This window comes from Phasianus colchicus, chromosome 19, assembly GCF_987193195.1.
Source record: "Phasianus colchicus chromosome 19, bPhaCol1.hap1.1, whole genome shotgun sequence".
Classification (NCBI taxonomy): Eukaryota; Metazoa; Chordata; class Aves; order Galliformes; family Phasianidae; genus Phasianus; species Phasianus colchicus.
This window is the reverse complement of record NC_143454.1, coordinates 1,520,626-1,542,867: the sequence shown is the minus strand read 5'-3', so window position 1 is coordinate 1,542,867 and position 22,242 is coordinate 1,520,626.

The following is a 22,242-nucleotide window of genomic DNA, read 5'->3' as shown; positions in this document are numbered from 1 at the left end:
ACTCCGCAAGAGGACAGTTTCTTTCAGAAATGTGGCATTTTATCACAGATACACCATTTTTATGCCCAGTAGAGCTCCTTTTCTCCCAGAAATAGCACTGCTCTTAGGAAGAGCTCCCATTTTCTAACCAAAATGCTGCTTTACACTCCTCAAGATCACACTTACCCCCATCAAGATGGCAGTGTCACAGAAATACCAGCTTCTGCCCCCAAAATGGGACTTTGGCTCTCCAAAACAAGACATTTTCTCCCAGAAATACCAGGACTCTTAGAAATACCTCACGTTTCATCTCAAGAATACTGCTTTCCACTCCTCAAGATCACACTGACTCCCATCACAATGGCCTTTTCTCCCACATACACCAGCTTTCTCCCAAATACACGACATTTTCTCCCACATACACCCGTTTTCTCCCAAAGATGGGACATATTCTCCCAGAAATGCCAGCTTATTCTTTAACAAACGGCCTTTTTTCCCCAAAATACCAGCCTTTTCCCTCTCTAGCATCTGTTTCCTCACCAATACCTGGCATTTTCTCCCAGAAACACCAGCTTTCTCACAGATACATCACCTTCCCCCCCCCACATCAGACCTCTTCTCCCAGAAATACCAGGACTCTGCTGAATATTTCCCATTTCCTCCGGAACATACAGCATTACACTCCGCAAGAGGACAGTTTCTTTCAGAAATGTGGCATTTTATCACAGATACACCATTTTTATGCCCAGTAGAGCTCCTTTTCTCCCAGAAATAGCACTGCTCTTAGGAAGAGCTCCCATTTTCTAACCAAAATGCTGCTTTACACTCCTCAAGATCACACTTACCCCCATCAAGATGGCAGTGTCACAGAAATACCAGCTTCTGCCCCCAAAATGGGACTTTGGCTCTCCAAAACAAGACATTTTCTCCCAGAAATACCAGGACTCTTAGAAATACCTCACGTTTCATCTCAAGAATACTGCTTTCCACTCCTCAAGATCACACTGACTCCCATCACAATGGCCTTTTCTCCCACATACACCAGCTTTCTCCCAAATACACGACATTTTCTCCCACATACACCCGTTTTCTCCCAAAGATGGGACATATTCTCCCAGAAATGCCAGCTTATTCTTTAAAAAACGGCCTTTTTTCCCCAAAATACCAGCCTTTTCCCTCTCTAGCATCTGTTTCCTCACCAATACCTGGCATTTTCTCCCAGAAACACCAGCTTTCTCACAGATACATCACCTTCCCCCCCCCACATCAGACCTCTTCTCCCAGAAATACCAGGACTCTGCTGAATATTTCCCATTTCCTCCGGAACATACAGCATTACACTCCGCAAGAGGACAGTTTCTTTCAGAAATGTGGCATTTTATCACAGATACACCATTTTTATGCCCAGTAGAGCTCCTTTTCTCCCAGAAATAGCACTGCTCTTAGGAAGAGCTCCCATTTTCTAACCAAAATGCTGCTTTACACTCCTCAAGATCACACTTACCCCCATCAAGATGGCAGTGTCAGAGAAATACCAGCTTCTGCCCCCAAAATGGGACTTTGGCTCTCCAAAACAAGACATTTTCTCCCAGAAATACCAGGACTCTTAGAAATACCTCACGTTTCATCTCAAGAATACTGCTTTCCACTCCTCAAGATCACACTGACTCCCATCACAATGGCCTTTTCTCCCACATACACCAGCTTTCTCCCAAATACACGACATTTTCTCCCACATACACCCATTTTCTCCCAAAGATGGGACATATTCTCCCAGAAATGCCAGCTTATTCTTTAACAAACGGCCTTTTTTCCCCAAAATACCAGCCTTTTCCCTCTCTAGCATCTGTTTCCTCACCAATACCTGGCATTTTCTCCCAGAAACACCAGCTTTCTCACAGATACATCACCTTCCCCCCCCCCACATCAGACCTCTTCTCCCAGAAATACCAGGACTCTGCTGAATATTTCCCATTTCCTCCGGAACATACAGCATTACACTCCGCAAGAGGACAGTTTCTTTCAGAAATGTGGCATTTTATCACAGATACACCATTTTTATGCCCAGTAGAGCTCCTTTTCTCCCAGAAATAGCACTGCTCTTAGGAAGAGCTCCCATTTTCTAACCAAAATGCTGCTTTACACTCCTCAAGATCACACTTACCCCCATCAAGATGGCAGTGTCAGAGAAATACCAGCTTCTGCCCCCAAAATGGGACTTTGGCTCTCCAAAACAAGACATTTTCTCCCAGAAATACCAGGACTCTTAGAAATACCTCACGTTTCATCTCAAGAATACTGCTTTCCACTCCTCAAGATCACACTGACTCCCATCACAATGGCCTTTTCTCCCACATACACCAGCTTTCTCCCAAATACACGACATTTTCTCCCACATACACCCGTTTTCTCCCAAAGATGGGACATATTCTCCCAGAAATGCCAGCTTATTCTTTAACAAACGGCCTTTTTTCCCCAAAATACCAGCCTTTTCCCTCTCTAGCATCTGTTTCCTCACCAATACCTGGCATTTTCTCCCAGAAACACCAGCTTTCTCACAGATACATCACCTTCCCCCCCCCCACATCAGACCTCTTCTCCCAGAAATACCAGGACTCTGCTGAATATTTCCCATTTCCTCCGGAACATACAGCATTACACTCCGCAAGAGGACAGTTTCTTTCAGAAATGTGGCATTTTATCACAGATACACCATTTTTATGCCCAGTAGAGCTCCTTTTCTCCCAGAAATAGCACTGCTCTTAGGAAGAGCTCCCATTTTCTAACCAAAATGCTGCTTTACACTCCTCAAGATCACACTTACCCCCATCAAGATGGCAGTGTCACAGAAATACCAGCTTCTGCCCCCAAAATGGGACTTTGGCTCTCCAAAACAAGACATTTTCTCCCAGAAATACCAGGACTCTTAGAAATACCTCACGTTTCATCTCAAGAATACTGCTTTCCACTCCTCAAGATCACACTGACTCCCATCACAATGGCCTTTTCTCCCACATACACCAGCTTTCTCCCAAATACACGACATTTTCTCCCACATACACCCGTTTTCTCCCAAAGATGGGACATATTCTCCCAGAAATGCCAGCTTATTCTTTAACAAACGGCCTTTTTTCCCCAAAATACCAGCCTTTTCCCTCTCTAGCATCTGTTTCCTCACCAATACCTGGCATTTTCTCCCAGAAACACCAGCTTTCTCACAGATACATCACCTTCCCCCCCCCACATCAGACCTCTTCTCCCAGAAATACCAGGACTCTGCTGAATATTTCCCATTTCCTCCGGAACATACAGCATTACACTCCGCAAGAGGACAGTTTCTTTCAGAAATGTGGCATTTTATCACAGATACACCATTTTTATGCCCAGTAGAGCTCCTTTTCTCCCAGAAATAGCACTGCTCTTAGGAAGAGCTCCCATTTTCTAACCAAAATGCTGCTTTACACTCCTCAAGATCACACTTACCCCCATCAAGATGGCAGTGTCACAGAAATACCAGCTTCTGCCCCCAAAATGGGACTTTGGCTCTCCAAAACAAGACATTTTCTCCCAGAAATACCAGGACTCTTAGAAATACCTCACGTTTCATCTCAAGAATACTGCTTTCCACTCCTCAAGATCACACTGACTCCCATCACAATGGCCTTTTCTCCCACATACACCAGCTTTCTCCCAAATACACGACATTTTCTCCCACATACACCCGTTTTCTCCCAAAGATGGGACATATTCTCCCAGAAATGCCAGCTTATTCTTTAAAAAACGGCCTTTTTTCCCCAAAATACCAGCCTTTTCCCTCTCTAGCATCTGTTTCCTCACCAATACCTGGCATTTTCTCCCAGAAACACCAGCTTTCTCACAGATACATCACCTTCCCCCCCCCCACATCAGACCTCTTCTCCCAGAAATACCAGGACTCTGCTGAATATTTCCCATTTCCTCCGGAACATACAGCATTACACTCCGCAAGAGGACAGTTTCTTTCAGAAATGTGGCATTTTATCACAGATACACCATTTTTATGCCCAGTAGAGCTCCTTTTCTCCCAGAAATAGCACTGCTCTTAGGAAGAGCTCCCATTTTCTAACCAAAATGCTGCTTTACACTCCTCAAGATCACACTTACCCCCATCAAGATGGCAGTGTCACAGAAATACCAGCTTCTGCCCCCAAAATGGGACTTTGGCTCTCCAAAACAAGACATTTTCTCCCAGAAATACCAGGACTCTTAGAAATACCTCACGTTTCATCTCAAGAATACTGCTTTCCACTCCTCAAGATCACACTGACTCCCATCACAATGGCCTTTTCTCCCACATACACCAGCTTTCTCCCAAATACACGACATTTTCTCCCACATACACCCGTTTTCTCCCAAAGATGGGACATATTCTCCCAGAAATGCCAGCTTATTCTTTAATAAACGGCCTTTTTTCCCCAAAATACCAGCCTTTTCCCTCTCTAGCATCTGTTTCCTCACCAATACCTGGCATTTTCTCCCAGAAACACCAGCTTTCTCACAGATACATCACCTTCCCCCCCCCCACATCAGACCTCTTCTCCCAGAAATACCAGGACTCTGCTGAATATTTCCCATTTCCTCCGGAACATACAGCATTACACTCCGCAAGAGGACAGTTTCTTTCAGAAATGTGGCATTTTATCACAGATACACCATTTTTATGCCCAGTAGAGCTCCTTTTCTCCCAGAAATAGCACTGCTCTTAGGAAGAGCTCCCATTTTCTAACCAAAATGCTGCTTTACACTCCTCAAGATCACACTTACCCCCATCAAGATGGCAGTGTCAGAGAAATACCAGCTTCTGCCCCCAAAATGGGACTTTGGCTCTCCAAAACAAGACATTTTCTCCCAGAAATACCAGGACTCTTAGAAATACCTCACGTTTCATCTCAAGAATACTGCTTTCCACTCCTCAAGATCACACTGACTCCCATCACAATGGCCTTTTCTCCCACATACACCAGCTTTCTCCCAAATACACGACATTTTCTCCCACATACACCCGTTTTCTCCCAAAGATGGGACATATTCTCCCAGAAATGCCAGCTTATTCTTTAACAAACGGCCTTTTTTCCCCAAAATACCAGCCTTTTCCCTCTCTAGCATCTGTTTCCTCACCAATACCTGGCATTTTCTCCCAGAAACACCAGCTTTCTCACAGATACATCACCTTCCCCCCCCCACATCAGACCTCTTCTCCCAGAAATACCAGGACTCTGCTGAATATTTCCCATTTCCTCCGGAACATACAGCATTACACTCCGCAAGAGGACAGTTTCTTTCAGAAATGTGGCATTTTATCACAGATACACCATTTTTATGCCCAGTAGAGCTCCTTTTCTCCCAGAAATAGCACTGCTCTTAGGAAGAGCTCCCATTTTCTAACCAAAATGCTGCTTTACACTCCTCAAGATCACACTTACCCCCATCAAGATGGCAGTGTCACAGAAATACCAGCTTCTGCCCCCAAAATGGGACTTTGGCTCTCCAAAACAAGACATTTTCTCCCAGAAATACCAGGACTCTTAGAAATACCTCACGTTTCATCTCAAGAATACTGCTTTCCACTCCTCAAGATCACACTGACTCCCATCACAATGGCCTTTTCTCCCACATACACCAGCTTTCTCCCAAATACACGACATTTTCTCCCACATACACCCGTTTTCTCCCAAAGATGGGACATATTCTCCCAGAAATGCCAGCTTATTCTTTAACAAACGGCCTTTTTTCCCCAAAATACCAGCCTTTTCCCTCTCTAGCATCTGTTTCCTCACCAATACCTGGCATTTTCTCCCAGAAACACCAGCTTTCTCACAGATACATCACCTTCCCCCCCCCACATCAGACCTCTTCTCCCAGAAATACCAGGACTCTGCTGAATATTTCCCATTTCCTCCGGAACATACAGCATTACACTCCGCAAGAGGACAGTTTCTTTCAGAAACGTGGCATTTTATCACAGATACACCATTTTTATGCCCAGTAGAGCTCCTTTTCTCCCAGAAATAGCACTGCTCTTAGGAAGAGCTCCCATTTTCTAACCAAAATGCTGCTTTACACTCCTCAAGATCACACTTACCCCCATCAAGATGGCAGTGTCACAGAAATACCAGCTTCTGCCCCCAAAATGGGACTTTGGCTCTCCAAAACAAGACATTTTCTCCCAGAAATACCAGGACTCTTAGAAATACCTCACGTTTCATCTCAAGAATACTGCTTTCCACTCCTCAAGATCACACTGACTCCCATCACAATGGCCTTTTCTCCCACATACACCAGCTTTCTCCCAAATACACGACATTTTCTCCCACATACACCCGTTTTCTCCCAAAGATGGGACATATTCTCCCAGAAATGCCAGCTTATTCTTTAACAAACGGCCTTTTTTCCCCAAAATACCAGCCTTTTCCCTCTCTAGCATCTGTTTCCTCACCAATACCTGGCATTTTCTCCCAGAAACACCAGCTTTCTCACAGATACATCACCTTCCCCCCCCCACATCAGACCTCTTCTCCCAGAAATACCAGGACTCTGCTGAATATTTCCCATTTCCTCCGGAACATACAGCATTACACTCCGCAAGAGGACAGTTTCTTTCAGAAATGTGGCATTTTATCACAGATACACCATTTTTATGCCCAGTAGAGCTCCTTTTCTCCCAGAAATAGCACTGCTCTTAGGAAGAGCTCCCATTTTCTAACCAAAATGCTGCTTTACACTCCTCAAGATCACACTTACCCCCATCAAGATGGCAGTGTCAGAGAAATACCAGCTTCTGCCCCCAAAATGGGACTTTGGCTCTCCAAAACAAGACATTTTCTCCCAGAAATACCAGGACTCTTAGAAATACCTCACGTTTCATCTCAAGAATACTGCTTTCCACTCCTCAAGATCACACTGACTCCCATCACAATGGCCTTTTCTCCCACATACACCAGCTTTCTCCCAAATACACGACATTTTCTCCCACATACACCCGTTTTCTCCCAAAGATGGGACATATTCTCCCAGAAATGCCAGCTTATTCTTTAACAAACGGCCTTTTTTCCCCAAAATACCAGCCTTTTCCCTCTCTAGCATCTGTTTCCTCACCAATACCTGGCATTTTCTCCCAGAAACACCAGCTTTCTCACAGATACATCACCTTCCCCCCCCCACATCAGACCTCTTCTCCCAGAAATACCAGGACTCTGCTGAATATTTCCCATTTCCTCCGGAACATACAGCATTACACTCCGCAAGAGGACAGTTTCTTTCAGAAATGTGGCATTTTATCACAGATACACCATTTTTATGCCCAGTAGAGCTCCTTTTCTCCCAGAAATAGCACTGCTCTTAGGAAGAGCTCCCATTTTCTAACCAAAATGCTGCTTTACACTCCTCAAGATCACACTTACCCCCATCAAGATGGCAGTGTCACAGAAATACCAGCTTCTGCCCCCAAAATGGGACTTTGGCTCTCCAAAACAAGACATTTTCTCCCAGAAATACCAGGACTCTTAGAAATACCTCACGTTTCATCTCAAGAATACTGCTTTCCACTCCTCAAGATCACACTGACTCCCATCACAATGGCCTTTTCTCCCACATACACCAGCTTTCTCCCAAATACACGACATTTTCTCCCACATACACCCGTTTTCTCCCAAAGATGGGACATATTCTCCCAGAAATGCCAGCTTATTCTTTAACAAACGGCCTTTTTTCCCCAAAATACCAGCCTTTTCCCTCTCTAGCATCTGTTTCCTCACCAATACCTGGCATTTTCTCCCAGAAACACCAGCTTTCTCACAGATACATCACCTTCCCCCCCCCCACATCAGACCTCTTCTCCCAGAAATACCAGGACTCTGCTGAATATTTCCCATTTCCTCCGGAACATACAGCATTACACTCCGCAAGAGGACAGTTTCTTTCAGAAATGTGGCATTTTATCACAGATACACCATTTTTATGCCCAGTAGAGCTCCTTTTCTCCCAGAAATAGCACTGCTCTTAGGAAGAGCTCCCATTTTCTAACCAAAATGCTGCTTTACACTCCTCAAGATCACACTTACCCCCATCAAGATGGCAGTGTCACAGAAATACCAGCTTCTGCCCCCAAAATGGGACTTTGGCTCTCCAAAACAAGACATTTTCTCCCAGAAATACCAGGACTCTTAGAAATACCTCACGTTTCATCTCAAGAATACTGCTTTCCACTCCTCAAGATCACACTGACTCCCATCACAATGGCCTTTTCTCCCACATACACCAGCTTTCTCCCAAATACACGACATTTTCTCCCACATACACCCGTTTTCTCCCAAAGATGGGACATATTCTCCCAGAAATGCCAGCTTATTCTTTAACAAACGGCCTTTTTTCCCCAAAATACCAGCCTTTTCCCTCTCTAGCATCTGTTTCCTCACCAATACCTGGCATTTTCTCCCAGAAACACCAGCTTTCTCACAGATACATCACCTTCCCCCCCCACATCAGACCTCTTCTCCCAGAAATACCAGGACTCTGCTGAATATTTCCCATTTCCTCCGGAACATACAGCATTACACTCCGCAAGAGGACAGTTTCTTTCAGAAATGTGGCATTTTATCACAGATACACCATTTTTATGCCCAGTAGAGCTCCTTTTCTCCCAGAAATAGCACTGCTCTTAGGAAGAGCTCCCATTTTCTAACCAAAATGCTGCTTTACACTCCTCAAGATCACACTTACCCCCATCAAGATGGCAGTGTCACAGAAATACCAGCTTCTGCCCCCAAAATGGGACTTTGGCTCTCCAAAACAAGACATTTTCTCCCAGAAATACCAGGACTCTTAGAAATACCTCACGTTTCATCTCAAGAATACTGCTTTCCACTCCTCAAGATCACACTGACTCCCATCACAATGGCCTTTTCTCCCACATACACCAGCTTTCTCCCAAATACACGACATTTTCTCCCACATACACCCGTTTTCTCCCAAAGATGGGACATATTCTCCCAGAAATGCCAGCTTATTCTTTAACAAACGGCCTTTTTTCCCCAAAATACCAGCCTTTTCCCTCTCTAGCATCTGTTTCCTCACCAATACCTGGCATTTTCTCCCAGAAACACCAGCTTTCTCACAGATACATCACCTTCCCCCCCCCCACATCAGACCTCTTCTCCCAGAAATACCAGGACTCTGCTGAATATTTCCCATTTCCTCCGGAACATACAGCATTACACTCCGCAAGAGGACAGTTTCTTTCAGAAATGTGGCATTTTATCACAGATACACCATTTTTATGCCCAGTAGAGCTCCTTTTCTCCCAGAAATAGCACTGCTCTTAGGAAGAGCTCCCATTTTCTAACCAAAATGCTGCTTTACACTCCTCAAGATCACACTTACCCCCATCAAGATGGCAGTGTCACAGAAATACCAGCTTCTGCCCCCAAAATGGGACTTTGGCTCTCCAAAACAAGACATTTTCTCCCAGAAATACCAGGACTCTTAGAAATACCTCACGTTTCATCTCAAGAATACTGCTTTCCACTCCTCAAGATCACACTGACTCCCATCACAATGGCCTTTTCTCCCACATACACCAGCTTTCTCCCAAATACACGACATTTTCTCCCACATACACCCGTTTTCTCCCAAAGATGGGACATATTCTCCCAGAAATGCCAGCTTATTCTTTAACAAACGGCCTTTTTTCCCCAAAATACCAGCCTTTTCCCTCTCTAGCATCTGTTTCCTCACCAATACCTGGCATTTTCTCCCAGAAACACCAGCTTTCTCACAGATACATCACCTTCCCCCCCCCACATCAGACCTCTTCTCCCAGAAATACCAGGACTCTGCTGAATATTTCCCATTTCCTCCGGAACATACAGCATTACACTCCGCAAGAGGACAGTTTCTTTCAGAAATGTGGCATTTTATCACAGATACACCATTTTTATGCCCAGTAGAGCTCCTTTTCTCCCAGAAATAGCACTGCTCTTAGGAAGAGCTCCCATTTTCTAACCAAAATGCTGCTTTACACTCCTCAAGATCACACTTACCCCCATCAAGATGGCAGTGTCACAGAAATACCAGCTTCTGCCCCCAAAATGGGACTTTGGCTCTCCAAAACAAGACATTTTCTCCCAGAAATACCAGGACTCTTAGAAATACCTCACGTTTCATCTCAAGAATACTGCTTTCCACTCCTCAAGATCACACTGACTCCCATCACAATGGCCTTTTCTCCCACATACACCAGCTTTCTCCCAAATACACGACATTTTCTCCCACATACACCCGTTTTCTCCCAAAGATGGGACATATTCTCCCAGAAATGCCAGCTTATTCTTTAAAAAACGGCCTTTTTTCCCCAAAATACCAGCCTTTTCCCTCTCTAGCATCTGTTTCCTCACCAATACCTGGCATTTTCTCCCAGAAACACCAGCTTTCTCACAGATACATCACCTTCCCCCCCCCCACATCAGACCTCTTCTCCCAGAAATACCAGGACTCTGCTGAATATTTCCCATTTCCTCCGGAACATACAGCATTACACTCCGCAAGAGGACAGTTTCTTTCAGAAATGTGGCATTTTATCACAGATACACCATTTTTATGCCCAGTAGAGCTCCTTTTCTCCCAGAAATAGCACTGCTCTTAGGAAGAGCTCCCATTTTCTAACCAAAATGCTGCTTTACACTCCTCAAGATCACACTTACCCCCATCAAGATGGCAGTGTCACAGAAATACCAGCTTCTGCCCCCAAAATGGGACTTTGGCTCTCCAAAACAAGACATTTTCTCCCAGAAATACCAGGACTCTTAGAAATACCTCACGTTTCATCTCAAGAATACTGCTTTCCACTCCTCAAGATCACACTGACTCCCATCACAATGGCCTTTTCTCCCACATACACCAGCTTTCTCCCAAATACACGACATTTTCTCCCACATACACCCGTTTTCTCCCAAAGATGGGACATATTCTCCCAGAAATGCCAGCTTATTCTTTAACAAACGGCCTTTTTTCCCCAAAATACCAGCCTTTTCCCTCTCTAGCATCTGTTTCCTCACCAATACCTGGCATTTTCTCCCAGAAACACCAGCTTTCTCACAGATACATCACCTTCCCCCCCCCACATCAGACCTCTTCTCCCAGAAATACCAGGACTCTGCTGAATATTTCCCATTTCCTCCGGAACATACAGCATTACACTCCGCAAGAGGACAGTTTCTTTCAGAAATGTGGCATTTTATCACAGATACACCATTTTTATGCCCAGTAGAGCTCCTTTTCTCCCAGAAATAGCACTGCTCTTAGGAAGAGCTCCCATTTTCTAACCAAAATGCTGCTTTACACTCCTCAAGATCACACTTACCCCCATCAAGATGGCAGTGTCAGAGAAATACCAGCTTCTGCCCCCAAAATGGGACTTTGGCTCTCCAAAACAAGACATTTTCTCCCAGAAATACCAGGACTCTTAGAAATACCTCACGTTTCATCTCAAGAATACTGCTTTCCACTCCTCAAGATCACACTGACTCCCATCACAATGGCCTTTTCTCCCACATACACCAGCTTTCTCCCAAATACACGACATTTTCTCCCACATACACCCGTTTTCTCCCAAAGATGGGACATATTCTCCCAGAAATGCCAGCTTATTCTTTAACAAACGGCCTTTTTTCCCCAAAATACCAGCCTTTTCCCTCTCTAGCATCTGTTTCTTCACCAATACCTGGCATTTTCTCCCAGAAACACCAGCTTTCTCACAGATACATCACCTTCCCCCCCCCACATCAGACCTCTTCTCCCAGAAATACCAGGACTCTGCTGAATATTTCCCATTTCCTCCGGAACATACAGCATTACACTCCGCAAGAGGACAGTTTCTTTCAGAAATGTGGCATTTTATCACAGATACACCATTTTTATGCCCAGTAGAGCTCCTTTTCTCCCAGAAATAGCACTGCTCTTAGGAAGAGCTCCCATTTTCTAACCAAAATGCTGCTTTACACTCCTCAAGATCACACTTACCCCCATCAAGATGGCAGTGTCACAGAAATACCAGCTTCTGCCCCCAAAATGGGACTTTGGCTCTCCAAAACAAGACATTTTCTCCCAGAAATACCAGGACTCTTAGAAATACCTCACGTTTCATCTCAAGAATACTGCTTTCCACTCCTCAAGATCACACTGACTCCCATCACAATGGCCTTTTCTCCCACATACACCAGCTTTCTCCCAAATACACGACATTTTCTCCCACATACACCCGTTTTCTCCCAAAGATGGGACATATTCTCCCAGAAATGCCAGCTTATTCTTTAACAAACGGCCTTTTTTCCCCAAAATACCAGCCTTTTCCCTCTCTAGCATCTGTTTCCTCACCAATACCTGGCATTTTCTCCCAGAAACACCAGCTTTCTCACAGATACATCACCTTCCCCCCCCCACATCAGACCTCTTCTCCCAGAAATACCAGGACTCTGCTGAATATTTCCCATTTCCTCCGGAACATACAGCATTACACTCCGCAAGAGGACAGTTTCTTTCAGAAATGTGGCATTTTATCACAGATACACCATTTTTATGCCCAGTAGAGCTCCTTTTCTCCCAGAAATAGCACTGCTCTTAGGAAGAGCTCCCATTTTCTAACCAAAATGCTGCTTTACACTCCTCAAGATCACACTTACCCCCATCAAGATGGCAGTGTCACAGAAATACCAGCTTCTGCCCCCAAAATGGGACTTTGGCTCTCCAAAACAAGACATTTTCTCCCAGAAATACCAGGACTCTTAGAAATACCTCACGTTTCATCTCAAGAATACTGCTTTCCACTCCTCAAGATCACACTGACTCCCATCACAATGGCCTTTTCTCCCACATACACCAGCTTTCTCCCAAATACACGACATTTTCTCCCACATACACCCGTTTTCTCCCAAAGATGGGACATATTCTCCCAGAAATGCCAGCTTATTCTTTAACAAACGGCCTTTTTTCCCCAAAATACCAGCCTTTTCCCTCTCTAGCATCTGTTTCCTCACCAATACCTGGCATTTTCTCCCAGAAACACCAGCTTTCTCACAGATACATCACCTTCCCCCCCCCACATCAGACCTCTTCTCCCAGAAATACCAGGACTCTGCTGAATATTTCCCATTTCCTCCGGAACATACAGCATTACACTCCGCAAGAGGACAGTTTCTTTCAGAAATGTGGCATTTTATCACAGATACACCATTTTTATGCCCAGTAGAGCTCCTTTTCTCCCAGAAATAGCACTGCTCTTAGGAAGAGCTCCCATTTTCTAACCAAAATGCTGCTTTACACTCCTCAAGATCACACTTACCCCCATCAAGATGGCAGTGTCACAGAAATACCAGCTTCTGCCCCCAAAATGGGACTTTGGCTCTCCAAAACAAGACATTTTCTCCCAGAAATACCAGGACTCTTAGAAATACCTCACGTTTCATCTCAAGAATACTGCTTTCCACTCCTCAAGATCACACTGACTCCCATCACAATGGCCTTTTCTCCCACATACACCAGCTTTCTCCCAAATACACGACATTTTCTCCCACATACACCCGTTTTCTCCCAAAGATGGGACATATTCTCCCAGAAATGCCAGCTTATTCTTTAAAAAACGGCCTTTTTTCCCCAAAATACCAGCTTTCTCACAAACACCTGTCATTTTCCAACCAAGTCTGCTACTATCTCCCAGAAACAGCCGGTTTCCGAGAAATACCTGACGTTTGCTCTCCCAAATACTACTTGACACTCCTCCAGAGGACATTGTCTCCCCTATTTACCACGTTGTCTCCCCAAGAGACCACTTGGCACACCAAAAAGACCACCGTTGCTCTCCAGTACAAGATCTTCTTTCCCACCGGTTCCCACTTTTCTCCCCCAGCTATGTCATTTCCTCCCAGAAATGCCACTTTTCCCTTGGAAATTTCACCTTCTCTTCCAAAAAGAGGAGATTTGCTCCCAGAAATACCCCTTCTCTTACAACTGCCACACGCTTTCTCCCCAAAAAGCCTCCATGACAATGCCAAATGGGACACTTGCAGCCAAGAAGAGGACACCTTCTCTCAGAAAGACCACTTTTCTCCCCAAGAGAGGAGATTTTCTCCCAATTGGATGACATTTGCTGTAAGAAAGACCTGTTTTCTTCCCTCAAGAGGACATTGTCTTTCCCACTGAGGACATTTTCTCCCAGAAGTGCCGCTACTCTGTGAAACACCTCCATTTCCTCCCAAATCTACTCGATGACACGCCTCAGGATGACACTTACTCCCCGATTTGGGGCATTTTCTCCCAGAAATACCACTTCTCTCCCAAAGGGGAGAAACCACTTCTCTCCCTTTTCCCTCTCTAGCATCTGTTTCCTCACCAATACCTGGCATTTTCTCCCAGAAACACCAGCTTTCTCACACATACATCACCTTCTCCCCCCCACATCAGATGTTCCCTCCCAGAAATATGGCATTTGATCACAGATATACTCTTTCAAGGGAATACCAGGTTTCATAAAAATACCTCATAATTTCTCCATGAAGTTCGTTAGCAAGATGACACTTTCACCCTAAATAGGAGATTTTCTCTCAGAAATGCATGCTTCCCCCTCACAGAACGGCATCTTCTCCCCAAATTAGGACATTATCTCCCCGAAATACCACATTTCTCCAATCCAATGACATTATCTCTACGGAGAGTTTGCAGTTGCTGCCCGTTAAATCGCTTTTCTCCCCGAATACCACTTTCGCCGAATACGCACATCGCCTTATTAGAGGGGCTTTTCCCTTCCACTCTGTTCTTCACAGAATGCTGAAGTGTAGCATCGGAAAAACAGAGAAAAACGAAATGTCCCTAGGAATAAACGGAAAGGCATAAGAATGAGAGAGAAGCGTAGTGCAGAATGCATGGACACAAGGAGAAGACAAGAACCGCTCCTTTGCGATGTGCGCAGAAGAAGCCGCTCGTCCGAGAAAAGCATCCGGCTGAAGTCGCTCTTTCTCGGCATGCGAGAGAGACGAGACCGCTGCTGAAGGCACACAGCGGCATTCGGGGAGAACCGCGATTTCTCGACCAGCAACTGCAAACTCTCCGAAGCGGTTCAACGCGAGAGCCGATTTAGACGTGAGTGAGCGAAATAACGGAACTGTGATGCCGAGAACGTGCGATTTCAGAATACTGCATTTCCTGAAAACAGGGGGTTTTTTCTCCGCAGGAAAGAATCCACATCTCTCGACTTTCTGTAACGTCCTCTCTGAAAGCACAACGTGTGTCGCTCCTGGAACTTCTAGCTGCCTTATTAGAGGGGCTTTTCCCTTCCACTCTGTTCTTCACAGAATGCTGAAGTGTAGCATCGGAAAAACAGAGAAAAACGAAATGTCCCTAGGAATAAACGGAAAGGCATAAGAATGAGAGAGAAGCGTAGTGCAGAATACATGGACACAAGGAGAAGACAAGAACCGCTCCTTTGCGATGTGCGCAGAAGAAGCCGCTCGTCCGAGAAAAGCAGCCGGCTGAAGTCGCTCATTCTCGGCATGCGAGAGAGACGAGACCGCTGCTGAAGGCACACAGCGGCATTCGGGGAGAACCGCGATTTCTCGGCCAGCAACTGCAAACTCTCCGAAGCGGTTCAACGCGAGAGCCGATTTAGACGTGCGTGAGCGAAATAACGGAACTGTGATGCCAAGAACGTGTGAATTCTGCATACTGCATTGCCTGAAAACAGGGGGTTTTTTCTCCGCAGGAAAGAATCCACATCTCTCGACTTTCTGTAACGTCCTCTCTGAAAGCACAACGTGTGTCGCTCCTGGAACTTCTAGCTGCCTTATTAGAGGGGCTTTTCCCTTCCACTCTGTTCTTCACAGAATGCTGAAGTGTAGCATCGGAAAAACAGAGAAAAACGAAATGTCCCTAGGAATAAACGGAAAGGCATAAGAATGAGAGAGAAGCGTAGTGCAGAATACATGGACACAAGGAGAAGACAAGAACCGCTCCTTTGCGATGTGCGCAGAAGAAGCCGCTCGTCCGAGAAAAGCAGCCGGCTGAAGTCGCTCTTTCTCGGCATGCGAGAGAGACGAGACCGCTGCTGAAGGCACACAGCGGCATTCGGGGAGAACCGCGATTTCTCGGCCAGCAACTGCAAACTCTCCGAAGCGGTTCAACGCGAGAGCCGATTTAGACGTGCGTGAGCGAAATAACGGAACTGTGATGCCAAGAACGTGTGAATTCTGCATACTGCATTGCCTGAAAACAGGGGGTTTTTTCTCCGCAGGAAAGAATCCACATCTCTCGACTTTCTGTAACGTCCTCTCTGAAAGCACAACGTGTGTCGCTCCTGGAACTTCTAGCTGCCTTATTAGAGGGGCTTTTCCCTTCCACTCTGTTCGTCACAGAATGCTGAAGTGTAGCATCGGAAAAACAGAGAAAAACGAAATGTCCCTAGGAATAAACGGAAAGGCATAAGAATGAGAGAGAAGCGTAGTGCAGAATGCATGGACACAAGGAGAAGACAAGAACCGCTCCTTTGCGATGTGCGCAGAAGAAGCCGCTCGTCCGAGAAAAGCAGCCGGCTGAAGTCGCTCTTTCTCGGCATGCGAGAGAGACGAGACCGCTGCTGAAGGCACACAGCGGCATTCGGGGAGAACCGCGATTTCTCGGCCAGCAACTGCAAACTCTCCGAAGCGGTTCAACGCGAGAGCCGATTTAGACGTGCGTGAGCGAAATAACGGAACTGTGATGCCAAGAACGTGTGAATTCTGCATACTGCATTGCCTGAAAACAGGGGGTTTTTTCTCCGCAGGAAAGAATCCACATCTCTCGACTTTCTGTAACGTCCTCTCTGAAAGCACAACGTGTGTCGCTCCTGGAACTTCTAGCTGCCTTATTAGAGGGGCTTTTCCCTTCCACTCTGTTCGTCACAGAATGCTGAAGTGTAGCATCGGAAAAACAGAGAAAAACGAAATGTCCCTAGGAATAAACGGAAAGGCATAAGAATGAGAGAGAAGCGTAGTGCAGAATGCATGGACACAAGGAGAAGACAAGAACCGCTCCTTTGCGATGTGCGCAGAAGAAGCCGCTCGTCCGAGAAAAGCAGCCGGCTGAAGTCGCTCTTTCTCGGCATGCGAGAGAGACGAGACCGCTGCTGAAGGCACACAGCGGCATTCGGGGAGAACCGCGATTTCTCGGCCAGCAACTGCAAACTCTCCGAAGCGGTTAACAGAGAGTGGCGCCGTCCACCCACGAGAGCGAAATAGCGAAATTGCTATGCCGAGAACGTGCGATTTCAGAATACTGCATTTCCTGAAAACTGGGGGTTTTTTCTCCGCAGGAAAGAATCCACATCTCTCGACTTTCTGTAACGTCCTCTCTGAAAGCACAACGTGTGTCGCTCCTGGAACTTCTAGCTGCCTTATTAGAGGGGCTTTTCCCTTCCACTCTGTTCTTCACAGAATGCTGAAGTGTAGCATCGGAAAAACAGAGAAAAACGAAATGTCCCTAGGAATAAACGGAAAGGCATAAGAATGAGAGAGAAGCGTAGTGCAGAATGCATGGACACAAGGAGAAGACAAGAACCGCTCCTTTGCGATGTGCGCAGAAGAAGCCGCTCGTCCGAGAAAAGCATCCGGCTGAAGTCGCTCTTTCTCGGCATGCGAGAGAGACGAGACCGCTGCTGAAGGCACACAGCGGCATTCGGGGAGAACCGCGATTTCTCGACCAGCAACTGCAAACTCTCCGAAGCGGTTCAACGCGAGAGCCGATTTAGACGTGCGTGAGGGAAATAACGGAACTGTGATGCCGAGAACGTGCGATTTCAGAATACTGCATTTCCTGAAAACAGGGTTTTTTTTCTCCGCAGGAAAGAATCCACATCTCTCGACTTTCTGTAACGTCCTCTCTGAAAGCACAACGTGTGTCGCTCCTGGAACTTCTAGCTGCCTTATTAGAGGGGCTTTTCCCTTCCACTCTGTTCTTCACAGAATGCTGAAGTGTAGCATCGGAAAAACAGAGAAAAACGAAATGTCCCTAGGAATAAACGGAAAGGCATAAGAATGAGAGAGAAGCGTAGTGCAGAATGCATGGACACAAGGAGAAGACAAGAACCGCTCCTTTGCGATGTGCGCAGAAGAAGCCGCTCGTCCGAGAAAAGCATCCGGCTGAAGTCGCTCTTTCTCGGCATGCGAGAGAGACGAGACCGCTGCTGAAGGCACACAGCGGCATTCGGGGAGAAGTGCGATTTCTCGGCCAGCAACTGCAAACTCTCCGAAGCGGTTAACAGAGAGTGGCGCCGTCCACCCACGAGAGCGAAATAGCGAAATTGCCATGCCGAGAACGTGCGATTTCAGAATACTGCATTTCCTGAAAACAGGGGGTTTTTTCTCCGCAGGAAAGAATCCACATCTCTCGACTTTCTGTAACGTCCTCTCTGAAAGCACAACGTGTGTCGCTCCTGGAACTTCTAGCTGCTTTTCCCTTCCACTCTGTTCTTCACAGAATGCTGAAGTGTAGCATCGGAAAAACAGAGAAAAACGAAATGTCCCTAGGAATAAACGGAAAGGCATAAGAATGAGAGAGAAGCGTAGTGCAGAATGCATGGACACAAGGAGAAGACAAGAACCGCTCCTTTGCGATGTGCGCAGAAGAAGCCGCTCGTCCGAGAAAAGCATCCGGCTGAAGTCGCTCTTTCTCGGCATGCGAGAGAGACGAGACCGCTGCTGAAGGCACACAGCGGCATTCGGGGAGAAGTGCGATTTCTCGGCCAGCAACTGCAAACTCTCCGAAGCGGTTAACAGAGAGTGGCGCCGTCCACCCACGAGAGCGAAATAGCGAAATTGCCATGCCGAGAACGTGCGATTTCAGAATACTGCATTTCCTGAAAACAGGGGGTTTTTTCTCCGCAGGAAAGAATCCACATCTCTCGACTTTCTGTAACGTCCTCTCTGAAAGCACAACGTGTGTCGCTCCTGGAACTTCTAGCTGCTTTTCCCTTCCACTCTGTTCTTCACAGAATGCTGAAGTGTAGCATCGGAAAAACAGAGAAAAACGAAATGTCCCTAGGAATAAACGGAAAGGCATAAGAATGAGAGAGAAGCGTAGTGCAGAATGCATGGACACAAGGAGAAGACAAGAACCGCTCCTTTGCGATGTGCGCAGAAGAAGCCGCTCGTCCGAGAAAAGCATCCGGCTGAAGTCGCTCTTTCTCGGCATGCGAGAGAGACGAGACCGCTGCTGAAGGCACACAGCGGCATTCGGGGAGAACCGCGATTTCTCGGCCAGCAACTGCAAACTCTCCGAAGCGGTTCAACGCGAGAGCCGATTTAGACGTGCGTGAGCGAAATAACGGAACTGTGATGCCAAGAACGTGTGAATTCTGCATACTGCATTGCCTGAAAACAGGGGGTTTTTTCTCCGCAGGAAAGAATCCACATCTCTCGACTTTCTGTAACGTCCTCTCTGAAAGCACAACGTGTGTCGCTCCTGGAACTTCTAGCTGCCTTATTAGAGGGGCTTTTCCCTTCCACTCTGTTCGTCACAGAATGCTGAAGTGTAGCATCGGAAAAACAGAGAAAAACGAAATGTCCCTAGGAATAAACGGAAAGGCATAAGAATGAGAGAGAAGCGTAGTGCAGAATGCATGGACACAAGGAGAAGACAAGAACCGCTCCTTTGCGATGTGCGCAGAAGAAGCCGCTCGTCCGAGAAAAGCAGCCGGCTGAAGTCGCTCTTTCTCGGCATGCGAGAGAGACGAGACCGCTGCTGAAGGCACACAGCGGCATTCGGGGAGAACCGCGATTTCTCGGCCAGCAACTGCAAACTCTCCGAAGCGGTTAACAGAGAGTGGCGCCGTCCACCCACGAGAGCGAAATAGCGAAATTGCTATGCCGAGAACGTGCGATTTCAGAATACTGCATTTCCTGAAAACTGGGGGTTTTTTCTCCGCAGGAAAGAATCCACATCTCTCGACTTTCTGTAACGTCCTCTCTGAAAGCACAACGTGTGTCGCTCCTGGAACTTCTAGCTGCCTTATTAGAGGGGCTTTTCCCTTCCACTCTGTTCTTCACAGAATGCTGAAGTGTAGCATCGGAAAAACAGAGAAAAACGAAATGTCCCTAGGAATAAACGGAAAGGCATAAGAATGAGAGAGAAGCGTAGTGCAGAATGCATGGACACAAGGAGAAGACAAGAACCGCTCCTTTGCGATGTGCGCAGAAGAAGCCGCTCGTCCGAGAAAAGCATCCGGCTGAAGTCGCTCTTTCTCGGCATGCGAGAGAGACGAGACCGCTGCTGAAGGCACACAGCGGCATTCGGGGAGAAGTGCGATTTCTCGACCAGCAACTGCAAACTCTCCGAAGCGGTTCAACGCGAGAGCCGATTTAGACGTGCGTGAGGGAAATAACGGAACTGTGATGCCGAGAACGTGCGATTTCAGAATACTGCATTTCCTGAAAACAGGGTTTTTTTTCTCCGCAGGAAAGAATCCACATCTCTCGACTTTCTGTAACGTCCTCTCTGAAAGCACAACGTGTGTCGCTCCTGGAACTTCTAGCTGCCTTATTAGAGGGGCTTTTCCCTTCCACTCTGTTCTTCACAGAATGCTGAAGTGTAGCATCGGAAAAACAGAGAAAAACGAAATGTCCCTAGGAATAAACGGAAAGGCATAAGAATGAGAGAGAAGCGTAGTGCAGAATGCATGGACACAAGGAGAAGACAAGAACCGCTCCTTTGCGATGTGCGCAGAAGAAGCCGCTCGTCCGAGAAAAGCATCCGGCTGAAGTCGCTCTTTCTCGGCATGCGAGAGAGACGAGACCGCTGCTGAAGGCACACAGCGGCATTCGGGGAGAACCGCGATTTCTCGACCAGCAACTGCAAACTCTCCGAAGCGGTTCAACGCGAGAGCCGATTTAGACGTGCGTGAGCGAAATAACGGAACTGTGATGCCAAGAACGTGTGAATTCTGCATACTGCATTGCCTGAAAACAGGGGGTTTTTTCTCCGCAGGAAAGAATCCACATCTCTCGACTTTCTGTAACGTCCTCTCTGAAAGCACAACGTGTGTCGCTCCTGGAACTTCTAGCTGCCTTATTAGAGGGGCTTTTCCCTTCCACTCTGTTCTTCACAGAATGCTGAAGTGTAGCATCGGAAAAACAGAGAAAAACGAAATGTCCCTAGGAATAAACGGAAAGGCATAAGAATGAGAGAGAAGCATAGTGCAGAATGCATGGACACAAGGAGAAGACAAGAACCGCTCCTTTGCGATGTGCGCAGAAGAAGCCGCTCGTCCGAGAAAAGCATCCGGCTGAAGTCGCTCTTTCTCGGCATGCGAGAGAGACGAGACCGCTGCTGAAGGCACACAGCGGCATTCGGGGAGAAGTGCGATTTCTCGGCCAGCAACTGCAAACTCTCCGAAGCGGTTAACAGAGAGTGGCGCCGTCCACCCACGAGAGCGAAATAGCGAAATTGCCATGCCGAGAACGTGCGATTTCAGAATACTGCATTTCCTGAAAACAGGGGGTTTTTTCTCCGCAGGAAAGAATCCACATCTCTCGACTTTCTGTAACGTCCTCTCTGAAAGCACAACGTGTGTCGCTCCTGGAACTTCTAGCTGCTTTTCCCTTCCACTCTGTTCTTCACAGAATGCTGAAGTGTAGCATCGGAAAAACAGAGAAAAACGAAATGTCCCTAGGAATAAACGGAAAGGCATAAGAATGAGAGAGAAGCGTAGTGCAGAATGCATGGACACAAGGAGAAGACAAGAACCGCTCCTTTGCGATGTGCGCAGAAGAAGCCGCTCGTCCGAGAAAAGCATCCGGCTGAAGTCGCTCTTTCTCGGCATGCGAGAGAGACGAGACCGCTGCTGAAGGCACACAGCGGCATTCGGGGAGAAGTGCGATTTCTCGGCCAGCAACTGCAAACTCTCCGAAGCGGTTAACAGAGAGTGGCGCCGTCCACCCACGAGAGCGAAATAGCGAAATTGCCATGCCGAGAACGTGCGATTTCAGAATACTGCATTTCCTGAAAACAGGGGGTTTTTTCTCCGCAGGAAAGAATCCACATCTCTCGACTTTCTGTAACGTCCTCTCTGAAAGCACAACGTGTGTCGCTCCTGGAACTTCTAGCTGCTTTTCCCTTCCACTCTGTTCTTCACAGAATGCTGAAGTGTAGCATCGGAAAAACAGAGAAAAACGAAATGTCCCTAGGAATAAACGGAAAGGCATAAGAATGAGA